Raw genomic sequence first — 22,219 nt, 5'->3', positions numbered from 1 at the left:
GGATAATTTAAATGCCTCAAATGCATTCACTTTTTCCATGACTTTTATTTTTTTTTTCCTGTATAACCTTTATATTTTTTCTTTTTCCAGAAATCAGGCCAAGTATATTAATCCATATCTTATTGAAATGAATACATCATAGCATACCATCATAACCTATATCAACACTTTTTTCTTTATTTACAGAAAAAAAAAATATTTCTTGTGTAACTGCCTGTAAATTACTTGTTACATTAACCATAGCTTTCTGATGTTTTCTAATAAGAATAATTTCATCAGCATATAATAGCATAATTGGAATATTTATAACATAATTGGTTGTATATTCTGTATCTCTGATCTCAACATTAACAAGGGTTAAAATCACATTCATTATTAATACAAAAATAACACTACTTAAAGACAACCTTTCCTTATACCCTTTTCAATCAGAATTTCATTAGTAAACCAACCATTTATTAAATCTTAATTATATTTAACTTATAAGCTGTAATGCAAACAGTTTTTTTTATTACTTATATTATCAATGTCAAATATTTTCCATAGGGTTTTATACTGAATTTAATCAAAAGCTTTACTTAAATTACTCATTATTATTTACATTGTTTTTCTTTGATACCATGAATATTTTTATTTATAATCTTACTTAATTTACTTTCCATTCTTTTTTACAATATTTTCATAACATTCTCATATTTGTAGTGATTATTAAGAACTATCAATCTCCAATTCTGTATTTCACTAATGAATGTAATTACACCACTGTACAGATATTTATATAGAAACCCCTTTTCTAACCATTCATTTAATACTTTTAAAAAAATAACTTTTTTGAATTACTTTCATATCTTTATACATTCTATACTTTATAAAACTGCAAAAAGTGCTACGGGACATGAAGAATATCAGCCAAGTGACAGTAAAGTATATTTATTCAACCAAAGCATACATTCCATAAAGCACATTAACACTTCACAAATACAATACGTTTTCGTTCATAACAAACTTCATCAGATGTGGTCTTGCATGTGATGGAAAAACTTTTACGTACCAAGAAAAGTGCCTTGCAGCTTTAGCCATCAACTGTTCTGTCTGCTATTAAGTTTCTTTTGTTTCATTTTTCTCACATTCATAGTGTAGCAGTCATTGGCCTTTTCATTCCTCATCAGCATGTTTATTCCACACAGGTTAAGCCTCAGTGGTGCAAAGAAGATTCTATACTTTATGCCATCCAGACCTGCAGCAGACTCCACATTTACTTTTCCTAAAATGTCTTCCATTTCTTCCATTTCAACCCTTTTTCCTAAATCCTTATTATCTCTATCTGAAAAAAAATATCTTCTTTCCATTCTTTACTACATTGTATAATCTTTCCTCTAAAACTTTCTTTAACATGTGCTTCTATTATTTCTATAATCGTATCATGCTTAATTTGCAATATATCTAACCTATTTTTCATTTGTCTCATAATACTATCCTTTTCTTTAATAAGTTTACTCTAAAAGGGTGCAATTTCTTCCTCCTTTCCTTGCAAAAATATCTTTGTTTATATAACAGATACTGTATTGTCTTTTTATTCAAATTATACAGTTCCTGTTCGTTAATAAAGTACATTTCTTTTCTAAGCAATCACATATATCCCTACTTAATCACAATGTACTCTTTCCTTCCTTAACTTTACATTTTCTTGGTTAATATAACACTTTTTATGTTTTTGTTTAAAAAAAAAACAACCACCACTCAGACCAATCTTTAGAAAAAAAACTCATTCCTATATGGTCCTTCCATAAATTTACTACATCCATCTACCCTTCTTCATCCCATTTCACCTCGTTAGTCTTTTTTATTCCTTTTTCTGTTTTTATATAGTCAGAATTATTTACCAGAGTAATCCATATACCTCTGTGATCCAAAAATACCTGTCTTTAATACCCCTTCATCCATAATTTTTAAACCTGCTGAAACTAAAAAAATAATCTATTTTTGTTTTATGTTCATCTCTAGTACTACAAGTATTCTTATTCCAAACACTTAAATTCCCATATCTTATAATACCTAACATTATTTTAACATCATATGCTTTCTGTTTTTATTTTTCCTTATATTTCAATTAATATCTCCTGCAACACTTATATCCATATTTACTCCTACTTATTGGATTATATCTTTGAACATCTCTTCTCTTTCTTTTTTTGTTACAAATGCATCAATCAATATAATTCTAAATATCTGGTTTCAGCATCTTACATTAAGAATTGTCGTATGGCCTACAGTAATAAAAGTCAAATTTAAAACTTTTATTGTCTCCTTATACAACATAATTATTCCTGAACATGTCTCATTCCTCAAGTTAAAGATTGCATTTTTCCCACCATACTTCCAATTGTTGTCTTTCTTCCTTTGTTAAAACATTGTATCTTCTAATATAATAATGTCACTTTCCTGTCTCTTACACCATTCAAGAATACTTACTCTTCTTACAACATTCCTTAAACTGTTAACATTTAATGCAAGAACCTTACACATAATGCTAACTTTTGAATATTACATTTAATATTTCCATCTTTTTTTTACTATGGGCAGGATTCATGAAGGCTTGCACGGAGTCTAAGAGTAGTGTAAGACTCCATGCAGCCCTCGCGATCCAGAAAAAGCCCGAAATTCTGTGTAAGAGACCAGCTAAAATGTCTCTTACACGGAGTGGGCGTGGATATGCTAATCACCTCACTTGCAGCGGAAAGGCATGCAAATGTGGTAGATTAGCGATCCACGAAGCCCAAACCAGCCCGTGTAAGAGCCGTTTTAGCTGCAGAAATGTACTCAGTTGACAACTGAGTACGTTTCTGCAAAAAATACAATGGAGCCATGTCAGCTCCAAATAAAGGGTGCATATGTGTCAGGCAGCATGCCAATGGCCAAATATGAGGCCAGTGACAAGGTACCCCGATGCAAATATGAGAAATAAATGCAAACGGGCTGCGCTATATAAAACATAAAAATGAAGGTTATAAACCCACAAATGTTGGTTTTATGCAATACATGGATTTACAATGCAGGGACCAGCAGACCAAAAGCAACATGGCCACCGTTTAGTGGTTGCTAAGGGGTGAAGTTGAGTCTAAGACATGTAACTAAGCATTAGTAGACAATCTGATGTAAATGAGTGTTAGGATACTGAATCCCACTGTCACATAGCAAATGAGCACATTCTGAGTAGTGTAAGAGTTACATAAGGGGGAGGAACAGAGTAGTAGATAGGTGACATCACAGGGGGGAATGGCAGAAAGAAATGCAGTTCATTGGAGATCAGTATTACATGACAGATGTCAGACACATATCATGGAAAGAGGAGTGCCACAAGATAAGCATGGGAAAGTCATGAAATGGAAGGTGTACACTGTTGCTTACACCAAAGTTTCTTGCTGGGCATGCATGTGCATGTGTGCGCACCATGAGGCGCGAGTAGGGCAGTGTGCATGCGTGTAAGACAGACTGAGCATGTGGGAGCCTGTTGGCAGACTTGTAAGACTGTTTGCACTGGTGTGCACATGTTTTAACCCGAATAAGAAGATTCTAAACCGTGTAAGCATGTGTGCACGCGTGTCAGCCACTGTGAGCGTGTTTCTGCTGGTATGCGCATTGCTCCCGCCTGAGGAAACAGAGAGGAAAAAGGAAGCAACAGAATTAGTAGGAAGCTAGCAGGGAATACTGCTGGAACTAGCAGGTGAAAACAATTAGAAGCAGGCAATTACACAGGCAGAATAGTAGCCCAGCTAAGCACTTAAAACTCTGCAAACAGCAGTACAGGATGTTTCTCTCAAGAGACACTGCAAGACAGGAGTAAGCTATTAGAAGTGAAAACTGAAAAAGCTGAACTCAGAGCAGAAATGCTAGGGGCTGCCATAGCTGTCATAAGGAGACATAGGCTACTTGCTGAGGGTGGTGACAATGCAAATGGTGCCAGACAACCCACAGTGAGGAGACAGAGAAGAGTGTACAGGCCCTGGGTCACCTACCACGGGTTACATGAGCTGGAGATAGTGGAGCACTATAGAGTGGACAGAGACCTCCTGCAGCAAATTGTTGAGCTCTGCAGGCCACGCCTCACACACAGAACCAACAGAGGGGAACCCATCCCAGTGGAAACCAAAGTATGTGTTGGAATAAGAATACTAGCAACAGGTACCTTCCAGAGACCAACTGGTGATATGATGGGGATATCACAGGCATCAGCCTCCAGGGTACTGCACCAGTTCCTGGATGCCATGTCAGCACATGTCAGTGATCATGTATATTTCCCCATTGCCCGTGAGGTATTGGCAAGCAATATGCATCTCTACCAGCAAATAGCGGAATACCCTGAGGTAGTGGGTGCAATAGCCTGCACGCACATATGCATCAAAGCACCAGCTGGTGAGCGGGGTAGGGCCTACATAAACCGCAAGGGCTTCCCCTCCATCAACTGCCAGGTCATGTGTCATGCCCAGGGCATAATAATGAATGTGTGTGCTGGCTGCCCTGGGAGCTACCATGATTCCCATACCTGGCATTTGACGCAGCTGTACCAGACATTTGCCAATGGGGACATCCCACATGGACACCTAGTGGGGGATGCAGGTTATGCTCTGGAGCCGTGGCTGATGACACCCATCAGAAACTCACACACACCTGAACAGGAACGCCATAATGAGGCACACGCACAAACACGTAATGTAATAGAGCATGTGTTTGGGCTGCTGAAGTCACGGTTCCGGTTTCTGGACACATCTGGTGGAGCCTTGCAGTACTCACCAACTACATGTACCCAAATTGTCATGGTATGTGCTATGCTACATAATATGATCTTGCGAAAACAGCTGCAGCAGGACCAGCATAGGGCCGGGCCAAACAGCCCCCCACCATTGCCAAGTCCATCACAGGCAGAGCGTGACTCGGAGGAGGAACAACCTGAGCCTGCTCCAGTAGGCAGTAGGAGGCGTGCCCAGTATGCCCTGGCCTTGGCAAAGAGGCAATGCATAGCACATACACTGGCTCAGTAGGAACCCTGGGAATGATACCCCTCTCTGACTCACTCATATAATAACAGGGATGCCTAAAATGACATAACCTGCTCTCAAACATGTACAGGGAGTGTAGTATGTGCATCCGACAGAGGCAGCCCTGCAGCACCACCTGAGGCATGAATGCCATGTGTTAAGCAATGTAACACCATGTAGTATATGCAAACTTGATGACCCTGACTAACATTCTACCCTCACCAAGCATGATGCCACAAGATGATGATGAGATGATCAATTGCAATAATTGGCTGAAGTATTGCTGTTAGTCAAAGGGGATCCAATGTGTGCCAGCCTGGGATGACATGCTGAGCATGACATGATGCTCCACCTGCTAGGGGTGGCATGCACCTATCAGTCCTTGCCATATGGATACTGGCAAAGGCTGTTGTTACCCACAGCGTGCCTTGAATAGGTAAGGCTCAAAACACAAACCCACCTCCATAGGTATCTCAAGGGATAACAACCTAGATGTAATGCTACCCAATGCCAGAAGTCTAAACAGCAAGATGCATGCAGTCTAAACTCCCCCAGTATGGAGAATGTTGATATCTGTCCTGTAACAGAAAACTGGGTCAAGGCTCACAACTGCACCCTAACACTACCAGGTTACACCTCATACTGTACTGTACAGCCTCAAAACATGGAACAAGCTACAAAAGGAGGGTGACTAGTAATAATTGTCAAGGATAACCACACCCCCATGTTGGTACCACAACAAGAAGCAGCATGGACAAGCCATGGTCAAGTAACAGTGGCTAAAACTGCCTCCCAGTTTATAGCCTGCTACAGACTACCATCCTAACACCAGGAACTGCACTTGGCCTATGTTGGAATACATGAATATATCAAGCCCTCTAAACCACATTATATTGGGTGACTGAAAATACCCAAACATAGACTGGGAGCATTATTCTAGCTCCAACACTGTAGGACAAAAGTGCCTAGAATCCATAAACCAAAATGCCCAGGAACAATGTACCACTCCCACAAGAGGGGTAAGCATACTGGATGTGATAATCAGCAACATGGGTACTGGATGGCAAGATGAGAAGTGTATCCCTCACTAGTAAGACCAGACCATAGAGTAATCACACCGGACATACACATCCTGACCACAGTCCCTGGCTGGAAAACCACAGTGAAAAACATGTGTAAAGCAAAAGTTGCACTCCTCCAAACTGATGTGGAATCCAATAAAGGCCCTGTGCAGGTGCAAAATATGGGCCACACCTCAGAACCTGTTATACAGGCATTCCATGAACACTGCCAGGAATGCATGGATTATGCAAACCCAAATAAAACCAAGACACAATGCCATACACGCAGGCATCTGGCATGGTGGACTCCAGCCATTACCAAACCATGCAAGAGAATGAGGAAGACACTACATGATAGAGCAAACATAAAAAGGGAAGTAATCACTGACCAGTAGTATGGCAATAAAATATGTCTACTCATACAATCCACTAAGGCCAGCTACAAGTTGAATCTCTGAATCTTGAGGCAATGTTACACCTGCCCCATGTACACAGACAAACCTCACCTCCCCCAAGAAATACAAATATATGTGAGAGATGCAACCATTTATCCAAACCGGAGGCTGACCTCTCTCAACTCAGTACTGTCAAAACTAGTCAGGAGGAGAAGCTAACCACACACACCACAAACCCAGTCTCACATAGACCTATCACAACTGCAAACCAAAGACATAAACACAGAAAAACATTCCTGGAGGCCCTAATTACAAACACACCCAATCAACAGAGGCCTCCAAAGCAGACACCCAAGCAACCACTACCTCCAAACATAGCACATGCAACACATAGTACACAAAGCTGGTGTGCCAAACAGTCACAGGCCAGAAGGAGAAACAACATGCCTGATACAGTTGTAATAGGTGACTCCATAGTCAGACACACTGCTGTCCCACTCACCAGACTGAACAAGGGAAAGGGTACAGTAAGCTGCCTGTAGGCTGCTACAATACGCCACAAAACACAAGTACGCAGGTCACCCCAAAGCAAGTAGAAATATGATGCAGTCATTGTCCATGCTGGTATGAATGACCTGAGATGTACCTCCCCAGACTACATGAAAAGAGACATAGATGAGCTCTCCGATTATGTAGTCCAGGCCGGTATGACACTGACCGTGTGCAGCATCCTACCCTCACCAAGAATGATGCCACAGTACAAACACAGAATGATCAGCTTTAACAAGTGGCACAATTACTAGTGTCATTCCAAGGGGATCCAATGTCTGTCTGCTTGGGATGTCATGCTTGACAAGCCACACTGCTGTGCCAGGGATGGTTTGCACCTGTTACCCCTGGGCGTCTGGATATTGGATAAGACTCTTGCCACCTCCATAGAGCCTTTCGTAGGGAAGGCTGAAAACACTAACCCACCCACTAGAAAACATAAATGGAAAGAAACATAAGGGTAATGCTGCCCAATGCCAGATGTGTAAACCTCAACATGCATGCTCCCGAGGCCCTCCCCAGTATGGAGAACATTGATGTCCATGCAGTGACAGAAACCTGCAGCAAGGCTCCTGACAGCACACCAGCACTACCAGGTTATACCTCATATCATGCGTTATAGCCCCAAAACCTGGACCAAAACATAAAAGGAGGGGGAGTATCCATATTCAGCACAGACACCCACACGTCCAGGTTACTGACAATGCATGAAGCATCGGAGACCACCCATGTGCAACTAACCGTAGGCAAAACTGCTGTACAGTCTGTAGCATGCTACAGACTACACTCTCACACACAGGAACCCCACTCAGCCATCCTGAAGACACTGGACAGTATGAATGTCTCACCAAATACCAAACAAGGTACTCACAAATTACCACATAGGTGGTAATCCATTATGTATGGAAGGAGTAATCAGGGACCTAGGGACACAAGTGGACAGTAACCTGTCATGTGACACTCACATTGCCAATGTGGCTAAGGAAGACTGTCTATATTGGACCCCGTATCATGAAAGGATTCACATCTACATCAACAGAGGTCATTGTGCCCCTATACTGTTCTCTTATCAGACCCATAATCTAGTACAATGCCTCATTTGGGATGTAACTTACCCGACAGCTGCAGCAGTTAGAAAGACCTCAAAGGTACCTCACCAAGAGGATAAAGGGTCTCAAATATTTGTCATATGCTGCCTGGCTGTAGACACCCCAGCTGTATGCAGTCACATACTGCCTATGCAGAGGCGTTGCATGCCTGTTGTACAAGGCCATGTCCAACACAGGAGTAATGGACATGCTCCACCCCAGAAAACCCAAATCCATCGGAGCTGTGAGAGTGAGAGATGTCAACCTCAACACATAATGAAATAAGATGTGCTGGAGGGACAGATACATAACCCAGAGGCTCCCTACACCCTGGAACGGAATCCCACTCCATGTTAGGCAGAGCCCCTCACTGACTCTCTTCAACAGGAATCTTGCCAAGTGGATGGATGATCGTAGATGTACACTGGGGGTCTTCACTGTGTCACATCCAGACAGAGGCACAGTAAAGTAAATCATAAATGGCCATAATATTCACATAGCAAGGGGTGGCGAAAGTCACACACACTCTGGCTAGGCTTAGAAATGCCCTAGGGCGGATAGCCTAGTATGAACCTATGAACCTATGAAGATACAAATTGTACAGGACACTAAGGATAATCACAAGGCTTTCTTAACTGATGGTAGGAACCTTGTTGGGAATTCACAGATATGCTCTGAATCACTCAAATATTACAAACAACATACCAAACACACACACATATTGCCAACATCCAACCTGACAGGTGCAGTGAAACTCCCTCCCCCCCCAAAATGCAAAATATCTATCCCAGCAGAGTGCTGGCCCCCTGACATTGCAGATGCTGAAGTAACAGCCAGCATCTACAAAGCAAAACACACAGCATCAATGGTATGAAATGGTGTCCTGGGCTGAGTCCAACATGGACTCCAAGAAGAATGGAATGCCAAATAACACTACTGCTCAATGTCAGCCTTACCACAGGATATGTACACAAAGAGCAGTGTACAACAACATTGGTCCTTCTCCACAAAGGTGTTGCCTAAATGGATACTGCAAACTACCACCCCAGAATGCTGACAAGCTTGGTCTGCAAAGCTATGGAAAGGATCAGCATGTACCTCAGACATAAAGATATTGGTGACCTACTGACACTGGAACCTACCCAGTGTGGCTTTCTTAAGTGCAGATCCTGCCCCTTAAACATGTTTGACTCATTTGAAACAGTCATTAAGGTCATTGATGAGGGGAATGTGGCCCACACAGCCTAACTGGACCTTGCAAAAGGCTTCCATACAATACCCCATGTGTTCATTATAGATAAGCTCACCAGCTTAAATATAAACCCCTATGTCAGTAGAGGGGTTGCAAACCAGACCAAGGACAGAACTGACATGGTCAGAAATGCTGCAGCCATGTCAGACTACAAACCAAATACAACTGGCATCCCACAAGGCTTGGTCCTGGGACCTCCCTTGTTTGGTATATATGTCCCATAGGTACAGGCCAACATGGAAGGACTGTGTCTGAACAAGTTTGCAGAGGACTACAAACTGGCCACCATATCTGACCCTCCAGCTGACACAAGCATCCCACAAAAGGGCCACATAGAAACAGACAACTGGTGCAATAGCCATGTCAGCAAGCTAATTGCAGAAAAGTATATAGTCAACCCCTGTGGATATACAGTAAGTGCCCACCAATTACCACATAGGTGTTAACCCATTAAGTACTTAAGATGTAATAAGAGACCCGGGGACACAAGTTGATAGATATCTTGCATTGGACAAGCATGTGGCTGTAGTGGTTACAGAAACATACCATATACCCACCTAATCATGAAGGTAGTGAGATCTAGATCAGGGGAGGTCATTGTGGCTCTGCAGTCATCCTTCATCAGCATCACAATTGACTACAATGGCCCCTGTGGGATGTACCTCAGCAGACACCTCCATCAACTGGAAAGACCCCAAAAGTACCTCACCAGGAGTATCAAAGAGCTTGAACAGATGTCATGTGTTGCCTGATTAAAAAAAACTGCAGCTCCACACACTGCCATACTGCCCGCCCAGAGGCAAGCTGTGTCTGATGTAGAAAGCCATGTCCAAGCTGGAATCAATGAACATGCTGCACCTTGTACAATCTGAATGGCAGTGAGCTATGCACATGAGAGACCTGAACCCCAGCACTGACATACATAGGACAAGCTGTACTGAATGATCCATAACACAGAAGCCACCCCCACTCTTGAGTAAACTCCCAATACAGGTTAGCCAGAGAGTCACCCATCGACTCTCCTCAAGAGGAATCTTGATGAGTGGATGGGAGATGGTAGGTTTACCCTGGGTATCACTGTTATGTCACAGGTAGACGGAGGCACAGTATACTAACCATGACATATGTCATGGCAAACTCCAGTTACAATGTGTGTCGAAGGACAAACACACTCTCTGACTAGCATTAGAAATGGTAGTAATTGCTAGTGTTTGCCAATGTCCACCTATGTTGTGGAATACACTACCAATGTTGGACAAGCCTGGTTTAAGTAATCCATATCTGAACATAATGCAACATGGTCATATGTGCACAACTGGCCCCTAAACAGTCTGTTGTGCTCACTATGAAAATTTAAAGCAGTGATAGGACTAAAGCCCAGGATACTGTCCACCACAGTGAAAGTACTGAACCAGTACACTATATGGTACTACAGTGTTAGGTCAGTATGAAAGGATGTTGACAACTGTATGCAAAGTATCCCATGCAAACCCTGCAGGCAAAGTATAATCCCTGTTGTGTTCAGACACGAAGCAGTTGGCCAGTAAGTACACAGCATGACACCCAACACACAACCATAAACATGAGATATTGTTGAAGTTCACACTCATCCACATATGTGGTGGACTGCAGAGTTCAACATATGGAAAGCTCACACTGGGCATGCTCACACACTTTGATAAATAAGACATATGTCAGACAACATGGCATGGAAAGGCTGAACTGGGCATGCTCACACACTTAGGCCATATCTCAGTTCAGTAGTTGGCCACACATATCTGGTATTTGTACGTGTCATTCCAGGAACCAACCACATTACAGCAATCTGCCCAGTGCACACAGTTAAATGACTACAGAGACATAAGTGATATAGTGGATCCTCCTCATAATCAAACATCTTCCACAGATATGTAAAACGAAAAGACCACAGGCACCTTGCTCCAGCCAGCCAAGTTGATAAACCACTTCAGCAAAAGGCTTATGCAAGCCAATAAGTAGATAAATTCTGAATTCTAAACGCAGTTTTATTATTTAGAAGCATTTTCGCCATGCACACTGGCGTGGCTTCTTCAGAGAACAAACAATAAAAATAATCTAAGTCAAGCATTTAAAAGGTAGGGAAAGGAAGTGATGTCATGTCAATTTTAAAAATTCCTTCAAGTTACAAGTTTCTTATGATAATTTAAAATGTCATATAGTAGTGTTAAACACTAGAAAAACAGTTCTTAACACATGTATTTGAACATGAAGAATCATCAAGTAGTTTCATAAAAACATTTTAAAATGTCAAAATATACCAAAAAATTTTTTTACCAAAAAGTAGTGTTAAGCACTCAAGAACTATGCTTAGCACATATACCAGTCATAAAGAGCTAATGTTTACAATTGGTGACCTAACAGCTTGTAGAGCTACCATTAATAAAATTAACAAAAGATTAAGTATAATATATAAAATAAAATAAGAAGAACGTTAAAAATGCACTCAAGCTAATTATCGTAAATAACTCCTCATTTTCAAAACCGCTATTATATTGCAGTTCTCGTTCAATCCAGGAAAATGAAAGGCATCTGTTCTAAGCTGTCATTCAAGTTCACAAATTTCGAGTAACAATGGAGTAGGGCCGCCCCTGAAAGTTGCTTGTATTTGGTCAATAGCCATAAATGAAAAACTATGGCCAGGTTGATCAATAATATGTTTAGCTAAGGCGTTACTGTCGTTCCTATTTTTGATCGCATACAAGTGTTCATACATACGATCACGTAGTCTGCGATCAGTCTTTCCAATATAGAAAGAGGGACAACAGTCGCACAAAGCAACATAGATAATAGATTTACTTTCACAATTCAATGGAAATCTAATAGTAAATTTTTTGTCACGTATATTAAATGTCTGGCCCGATCTAACTTTATGACACCTATTGCAAAAACCACATGGGTACATACCCAACTTCTTGTTGAAAAATTTATTAGAAAAATCCCTTTGTAGGAGCTCTTTTAAATTAGTATTTCTCTTAAATACAAATCTAGGAGATAAACCAAATCTCTCAGTGAGGGTAGGATTACTCAAGATAAAGTCCCAGTTTTTCCGTATGATTGTAGTAATGGCCCTTGAATCAAGGCTATATGTAGTGATGTAACTCAAAGAGGGATCAAAAGATGTTGTTATGACAAAACCCTCAGGTCCATCAGTAATGGTATTACTAAAATTGTGTGAAGTTTCCAAAGTAGGTTGGGTTTCACCTATAAAGTTATTCTTAGATAGGATGGCCTTAAAAAAGCCATTAATTCTCTTTGTATTTACTTCCGTAACCAGCTCATCAATGAGCTGGGTCGGATAACCCCTGTTGGAAAACATGTCTGACAATAGATCACATTCTCTGTGAAAATCTTCCAAAGTACTGCACATCTTTGCCGCTCTGACCAATTGTCCCTTAACTATAGCTCTCTTTTGTCTAAAGGGATGGTGACTAGAGAAATGCAAGAAAGAGTTGCAGTACGTTGGTTTTCTATAAATGTTTGAAACAAAAACATGGGATTGATAATCCTTCAACAATTTCACATCCAAATAATCAATGTCTGACGTGGAAAACTTATAAGTAAATTTTAAGAATTCCGTAGTACTGTTAATGGTATTTACAAAAATATTAGCTGCAGTATTATCACCTCTAAATAACAAAACATATCATCTAGGTATCTTGTATAAAATTGGACTGGTTTCATGAGAGATGGTGATGAAAAAATGAAATGTTTTTCCCAATACCCCATAAAGAAATTAGCCACCGAAGCCCCACAAGGAGAGCCCATGGCTACTCCTTGTTTCTGAAGAAAATACTTCTTATCGAAAATAAAGTAGTTTGAAGATAACACTATGTCCAAAATCTCAGTGACAACGTCTATTTCTATTCTTGGGGCTCCCAATTCCGCAAGTAAAAGAGCAATCCACTCAAGTGCTTCCTGGTGGGGGATTGAGGTGTACAAGTCCACTACGTCCACAGTGAGAAAATTATCATCACTGTTGAAAGGTAGACTGTTAATCCCCTCCAAGAACTTTGGAGCAAGTACATCAGATTTGAATGGGCGCTCTTTTAGTCAAGCAGTTTTGGGTCCGAATAGAAGCCCTGATTCCATTCTTCAGGCCCAGCGTTCCTACTCTGTTGACAATGTTGCTACTAATGCTGTGCTTGGCAGTAATGTAAGTAAAACTTCCAATTTTACAGAATGGATGAAAAATACGGATGCGTTTCTTTTTTCAGACCAGAGTTTTGATAATATTGCACCTGAAACTAATGGTGCAACTACTGTTTCTTATGCTGACAAGCTTAAATTATTTGATAATAAGGTCTTGAAATTAAAGAAATTACAATTAGAAACTGCTTATTTTAAACAATGCATCCATGAAGGTTTGATACCGAAGGGTCTACGGAATTCATTTTCTCCATCTGGCTTATTGAATAACTTGGTGTTTTACACAGAATTGAAGGAGCTTTTTCAAATACAGGGTGTTCAATTGCTGGAACTTATTATCAAACATTATGACAATCAGGCTGGTCAACTTTTAATTGAAATTGAAGTTTTGGACAAAGAATTAAAAGCTGGCTTGAACTTTTCTATGTTTAAATATGACTATGATCATACTTTGACTAGCATTGACGCATTACTGACTAAATTGAAACTGAATAAAAGTAAAAAACTTGTTAGGGATAGGCAAACATACCAGAATGGTAGTGCTTATCCTAGACTTCAGTTTTTGGATGTGAAGAAGCAGTCTACTGATGTTAATGTACGACAACCTGACACTACTAGTAATTTACCTGATGATAATAATGATTTCTTGGAAGACGAGTCCCATTATAATGTTGAAACTGGCCCTAGACGTAGCAATAGAATCAAAGGGCTTAACACCAATAACAATGCAGCTAAAAATTATTCTAAACAGAATGATTATGGTAACAAAAATTTTTTAGAGCAGCGCAATCCCCGCCAACGGTCCAACAAGAGATGGAATTGGAACTGATTAATTCAAGCCTTATTGAAACAACTAATGATGAAGCTTCACATTTGTTCGTGGGTTCTTCTTTTCAAGAAGTTCCAAAAATTATTTGCAATCAGAAAGGTGACTTTAAGATTTACAATTTTACAGACCTTTCACTTACAAATGAACTAGTTGAGCTATTGGCGTATGGGTACACTTTTGTACCAAGTAGATTTGGGGACATTTCTAAAGAAATTATTAACTTAAAATGTTTTGTAAGAAAGCTCAATCTAAAATTGTTTTTTAATAACGAAACGATTCCATCTGCTCCTTCCACCTTAAAGTTACCTAGTGTTTTTAATCCACCTTTGCACCCTTCCTTATTGTTATTGAGCATGTGTGTGAGGTTGATTTCAGACACATGTTTAACGACAGATTAGGGAAGGGGATGATTTATGATTTCAACACTTCTAAAGAACAGATTCAATTATTAGATAATCTGTGTAACGCTTCAGTAAGATTAATTAAACCTGACAAGGGTGGAGGGCTGGTTATCTTTGACAACCAGACTTATAAGGAGAAGATGTTTTCTGTCTTGGAGTCACCAGCTTATGTTGAAGCATCTATTAATGAAGTACAAGGTGCGCATAACAGAATGAGAGGGTATTTTCGAGACTTATTTCTCGAAAATAAGATTGACCTTGATACCTACAATTATATAGATATAACATTACCAAAGATTCCTGTTATGTTTGGCATACCTAAGGTACATAAGGACTTGAATAACCCACCCATGAGGGCCTTAATTGACGGAAGGTCTTCCATGACATACCCCAGTGCCAAGTTAGTTGACAAGCTTTTGTCTAAATATGTGGAACGTCTCCCAGGAGTATGCAAGGACTCTTGGTCCTTCTTTGAGGGGATTAACAGTCTACCTTTCAACAGTGATGATAATTTTCTCACTGTGGACGTAGTGGACTTGTACACCTCAATCCCCCACCAGGAAGCACTTGAGTGGATTGCTCTTCTACTTGCGGAATTGGGAGCCCCAAGAATAGAAATAGACGTTGTCACTGAGATTTTGGACATAGTGTTATCTTCAAACTACTTTATTTTTGATAAGAAGTATTTTCTTCAGAAACAAGGAGTAGCCATGGGCTCTCCTTGTGGGGCTTCGGTGGCTAATTTCTTTATGGGGTATTGGGAAAAACATTTCATTTTTTCATCACCATCTCTCATGAAACCAGTCCAATTTTATACAAGATACCTAGATGATATGTTTTTGTTATTTAGAGGTGATAATACTGCAGCTAATATTTTTGTAAATACCATTAACAGTACTACGGAATTCTTAAAATTTACTTATAAGTTTTCCACGTCAGACATTGATTATTTGGATGTGAAATTGTTGAAGGATTATCAATCCCATGTTTTTGTTTCAAACATTTATAGAAAACCAACGTACTGCAACTCTTTCTTGCATTTCTCTAGTCACCATCCCTTTAGACAAAAGAGAGCTATAGTTAAGGGACAATTGGTCAGAGCGGCAAAGATGTGCAGTACTTTGGAAGATTTTCACAGAGAATGTGATCTATTGTCAGACATGTTTTCCAACAGGGGTTATCTGACCCAGCTCATTGATGAGCTGGTTACGGAAGTAAATACAAAGAGAATTAATGGCTTTTTTAAGGCCATCCTATCTAAGAATAACTTTATAGTTGAAACCCAACCTACTTTGGAAACTTCACACAATTTTAGTAATACCATTACTGATGGACCTGAGGGTTTTGTCATAACAACATCTTTTGATCCCTCTTTGAGTTACATCACTACATATAGCCTTGATTCAAGGGCCATTACTACAATCATACGGAAAAACTGGGACTTTATCTTGAGTAATCCTACCCTCACTGAGAGATTTGGTTTATCTCCTAGATTTGTATTTAAGAGAAATACTAATTTAAAAGAGCTCCTACAAAGGGATTTTTCTAATAAATTTTTCAACAAGAAGTTGAGTATGTACCCATGTGGTTTTTGCAATAGGTGTCATAAAGTTAGATCGGGCCAGACATTTAATATACGTGACAAAAAATTTACTATTAGATTTCCATTGAATTGTGAAAGTAAATCTATTATCTATGTTGCTTTGTGCGACTGTTGTCCCTCTTTCTATATTGGAAAGACTGATCGCAGACTACGTGATCGTATGTATGAACACTTGTATGCGATCAAAAATAGGAACGACAGTAACGCCTTAGCTAAACATATTATTGATCAACCTGGCCATAGTTTTTCATTTATGGCTATTGACCAAATACAAGCAACTTTCAGGGGCGGCCCTACTCCATTGTTACTCGAAATTTGTGAACTTGAATGACAGCTTAGAACAGATGCCTTTCATTTTCCTGGATTGAACGAGAACTGCAATATAATAGCGGTTTTGAAAATGAGGAGTTATTTACGATAATTAGCTTGAGTGCATTTTTAACGTTCTTCTTATTTTATTTTATATATTATACTTAATCTTTTGTTAATTTTATTAATGGTAGCCCTACAAGCTGTTAGGTCACCAATTGTAAACATTAGTATTTTACATATTCTTTATGACTGGTATATGTGCTAAGCATAGTTCTTGAGTGCTTAACACTACTTTTTGGTAAAAAAATTTTTTGGTATATTTTGACATTTTAAAATGTTTTTATGAAACTACTTGATGATTCTTCATGTTCAAATACATGTGTTAAGAACTGTTTTTCTAGTGTTTAACACTACTATATGACATTTTAAATTATCATAAGAAACTTGTAACTTGAAGGAATTTTTAAAATTGACATGACATCACTTCCTTTCCCTACCTTTTAAATGCTTGACTTAGATTATTTTTATTGTTTGTTCTCTGAAGAAGCCACGCCAGTGTGCATGGCGAAAACGCTTCTAAATAATAAAACTGCGTTTAGAATTCAGAATTTATCTACTTATTGGCTTGCATAAGCCTTTTGCTGAAGTGGTTTATCAACTTGGCTGGCTGGAGCAAGGTGCCTGTGGTCTTTTCATTTTACATTGGTTTTTGATCTTCCACAGATATACAAGTTGTTCATAGAAACAGGGAATGCTATGGCAATAAAGACATGCAAACAGCCTATCAGCAACAAATATTGTGCATCTGACAATTAAACATATGGGTGTAGAGGTCAATACTAGGCTGTTTGCCCTAGGGAATGAAAGCTTAGCCAGAGTGTGCTTGGCGTCTGCATCCCCAGTACAGTAGGCTACTGTGCCACTGTAAAGTAGGTCACATAAGGCACAGTTTGAGGCTAGTGTGCTGTGCCTCTGTCAAGCAGGGACACAGTGGAGATGCCAGGGGTTGAATTTGCTATGCCACATCCATGTTGTTGGTGTGTGCTGGAAGAGGGTTGGTGAGGACCTCTAACAGTAAGTGGGTGTCAATAACAGACTGAGGGGAGCCTTATCTGCAGTGTCTGGACAATTTCACTGTCAACACATTGTCATGATGATTATGATGGATTGAAGTGTCGTGCCAGCACTGTTCAGAGATGTCCTCCCTCTGTGGGCTACTGCTCTGCAATGTATTAACTCACTCCATCTGTTGGACAGCTCATATATGGCTGGTGTACACCTGACAGTGTGTCCTGTTGTGGAGGAGTCATGGGTATATTTGGGATAGCATGATCAATGCAAACCTTCCACATGCTCATAGAATGCAATTGTCAAGGATTATGCAGAGTGGCCTGTATACTCCCCCAGCATGGGTCCTTTGAAGTCTTCCACCCCAGTCTTCACAAGTGCAAAGTCTGCTTTTGATAAATACACTTTGTTTGCAGTGACAACCTTGCTCGGGGGTGGGGATGGGATATGGATGTCCAGGGAAAGGTGGGTATGGTCAGATATCAACAATGGTGGTCTACCTCTGGTGTGGAACAGTGAGTACCCATGTTGCAGATGGTCAGGTGCAATATGTATTCCCCCTTGTGGCTGTGGTGAGTGGTCCTGCTATAGCACATGGGCTCACAAATTGTAGTGGCTGTAGGGTAATGTTGTAGAGGCCTGAGTAGTTCCCACACACAATAAACCTGTACCAGACGTTAACAACTGGAATGGTGTATCTGAACACCTTCATATCTTGGCACTGTTCCCAGGGAAGCAAAGTGTGTGTCTCGGATGTGGGAGGGGTGGTCTGAACTGGTTGTGTTATGTGTTCCAGGTCCTGTGGTCATGAAGCATGGTATAAAACATAACCTGCCAGTGCTGATGTGCATATCTGACCCTGAAATAGGTGGCTGCAAATGCATATATATGCTATCCCCCACCTGACAGGTAGTAATAGATGTACATACCTCTGTATAAATAATGATGTCAGCACCCTATAAATACTGCAGGTGCAGAACAGGTAGCCAGTAATTCGGATAGTGTTTTCTGCTAATGCGTCTCCCTCAAGTGTCATAATACAGTTAGGTAGGGGTTTGAATCCTGCAAATGCTCAGTGTGGGTGAGTGGGGCTGGTGTGTGTGCAATTCTGTGTGAGAGAAATGTCACTTTTGGCAACTAGGACAACACACTACAGGATGCACATTCCCCTTTCTAAACACTGATTATGTCAGCACCCTATAAGTACAGCAGGAGGAAGAAAACCTCACAGTAATGCGAATAGCGCGCTCCACTAATGCGTCCATCTTGAGTGTCATAACATAGTTAGGTAGGGGTTTGAATCTTGCAATTCTGTGTGAGGGAAATGTCCCTTTTGGCAACTAGGAGAACACACTACAGGATGCACATTCCCCTTTCTAAACACCGATGATGTCAGCACCCTATAAGTACAGCAGGAGAAGGGAAACCTCCTAGTAATGCAAATAGCGCACTCCACTAATGCGTCCGTCTGGATTGTCATAACATCGTTAGGTAGGGATTTGAATCCTGCAAATGGCAAGTGTGTGTGTTTGGGTGAGGGGGATTAGTGTGTGTGCAATTCTATGTGAGGGAAATGTCCCTTTTGGCAACTAGGAGAACACACTACAGAATGCACATTCCCCTTTCTAAACACTGATGATGTCAGCACCCTATAAGTACAGCAGGAGAAAGGAAACCTCCCAGTAATGCGACTAGCGCGCTCCGCTAATGTGTCCATCTTGAATTTCATAACATAGTTAGGTAGGGTTTTGAATCCTGCAAATGGCAAGTGTGTGTGCAGGTGGGGTGGAAGTAAGGTGTGTGCAATTACATGTGTGAGAGAACCGACCCTTTTGGCAATCAGTACAACACACCAGCTGCTGCATATTCCAATCTCTACACAGAGATGATGTCAGCACCCTACAAGTACAGCAGAAGAGGGCAAATCTCCCAGTAATGCAAATAGCACGCTCTGCTACTGCGTCTCTCACTACTGTCATAGCACAGTTAGTTATGGCTTTGAATTCCACACATGCCACGTGTGTTTTTGTCACACAGAATGCCCATGTGTGTGGGTTGTTGTTCACAATAATGCATGACATTGATTAAACCAGTAATGGCAATGGACACAGATGATGTATGTGTGTGCCAAATACACATATGTACCTGTGCCCTTCAATAGTTCCCATGTCTGACGCCTAACATTATGACTGTGGTCTTCTGTGCGGGTGCTGCATGTGGTATGTGTATATACAGTGTGAGTTGTATATGGTATCATCCTAGCAGCGAGGGATACACATCTGGTCTGGGGCATATAGTCTACATGTTGTTGATGAACAGGTGCTGCATGTTTTCACCTGTTGTGGGAGTGTTAACAAGTTGTTCCATAGCAATGCAGTGACTACATGCTAGGAACCTTTCAGCTAGGGTGTTGTAGCTGCAGTAATTCATCAGCATTCAGTAATACTTCAGCATTCTTGGTGAGGGTATGATGCCAACCAAGGTCAGGGTCATACCAGCCTGTGCCACATGCTCAGAGAGCCCTTCTATGTTCCCTATCATGTAGTCCAGGGAGGTACATCACAGGTCAGCCATAGTGGCATGGACAATGACTGAGTCATATGTGTCCATGCCTCTGACTGACCTGTATGCTTGTGTTATGTGGTGGACCATAGTGCCCACAGGCATATCACTGTGACCTTCACCTCGTCCAGCCTGGTGAGTGAGACCTCACTGTACCGTTCAATAAAGGTACCTAACACAACTGTAGCAGGTGTGTTGTCTAGCCGTACAGGCTGTGACTGTTTGGCACACAGGATTTGTGTGCTATGTGTTGCACGTGCTGTGTTCCAGCTTAACGTATGCCTGCGTGCCAGGTGCAGAGGTGTCTGCTGCTCAGGCAGGATGCTATTCTGAGGCTCCACGAATGTCCCAGTGTGTTCATGTGTTTGGATTGCTGTCAGTGTAGGTCTACATCAGACTGGTATTGTAGTCACTGTAGTATTTCATGCCACCTGACAGGTTATGCCAGTACTGGGTTCAGAGTGCTTAGTCCCCAGTTTGGCTATGTGGTTGCATCTCATACATGTGTTGTACGTCCATGTGTAGGGGAGAGGGTTGACTGTGTACATATGGCAGCTGTGACATTGCCACATGACTCACATATTCCACAACTGTACCATAGAGGTGACTGACAAGTGACCTTTGCACATGCTACCATAGTATTGTGATTGCCATGGTGATTAACAGCACATAGGGCCAATGGGGAACAAGGTACAGAAGGTGAGTATGTGAGGGTGTAGTACCTGTGATTAGTTAGCACTGGCATATATGACTGCTCATGTGGTCAAATGCCAGGAAAGTCATATACAATGTGTCACAGGCAACGTACATATGAACAGGACAAACAGTAACGTTCTGTCAAGTGAGACATGGACATACATATAGTAAGCTATGCAGATGTCACTAGGATTCCACAGAAACTCTGTAAATCTGCATTGCAGGTGTGATCAATGTTCCAGGGTAACTGCAAGCAAACATGCATGCAAACAAAGCTACAGTAAGCAGGGCTGCATGTAGTCCATTGTACAACAAACAAGCTGTACCACTTCCAGTAGGTCACAGTGCAGATATGCAGGCACTATACACATGTACATGGAAATGCACAGGTCAGATGGCCAGGGTCCAGTCTCAGCGCACACAAATGTACAGACCATGTACCGTCAGGATGTACAATAACCGGATGGAAACCCAGGTGCTCATACCTGCAATAATACACATGTCAAATAACAGTCACTGAGCCTTCACTCAGTGGTTCCATACTTAGTAGGATGTATGCTACCTGTCCTGCCACCACAGTATCCCTGACATTTATGGGGACTCTCCCTCCTGTGAAAGTTAGTTTTGTGTGTTGGGGCTGTCTAGCATGGTATGAGATGTGAGCTTGCAGTGCTAGGGTGCTCCTGTGTGTCCTGTACCAGTCGTGTAGTACTGCACACATATCAACATCCTCAAACATCCGCATTGCAGAGTCCAGTGTGGGCAACATGCCACTTGAAGTTTACATGTCCATCATTGCGTATCATTACTTTCATTACCTTATCCCCTGTGCTACCTATGTATGTGGCCTTCTGTTGACATCCTTACCACCAGTATGCAAACATGTGCAGATGATACACTATGCTACTTACCATGGGTGTAGAAAACAGTACAAGACAATCATACCCTTACTGCATCACGCATTCTGTGATATACCCAGAATTATATCAGCACACAGTACTGTTAACAACATGATACTATTACTACATGCCTATGTAGTCACCCTGTGCATCAGCAACATGTTAACCTGTACCTGCACTGATGTTACAGATTGCAGTAGGTGGCACAGTTTCATCATATGCACAGGGTGTGAACTTGGTATGCCTGAGTCTGCCACTGATACCACCAATTGACATGTTTGTG

This window comes from Protopterus annectens, chromosome 11.part0 (genome assembly GCF_019279795.1).
Source record: "Protopterus annectens isolate FY-2018-M chromosome 11.part0, PAN1.0, whole genome shotgun sequence".
Classification (NCBI taxonomy): Eukaryota; Metazoa; Chordata; order Ceratodontiformes; family Protopteridae; genus Protopterus; species Protopterus annectens.
This window is presented reverse-complemented; position numbering follows the sequence as displayed.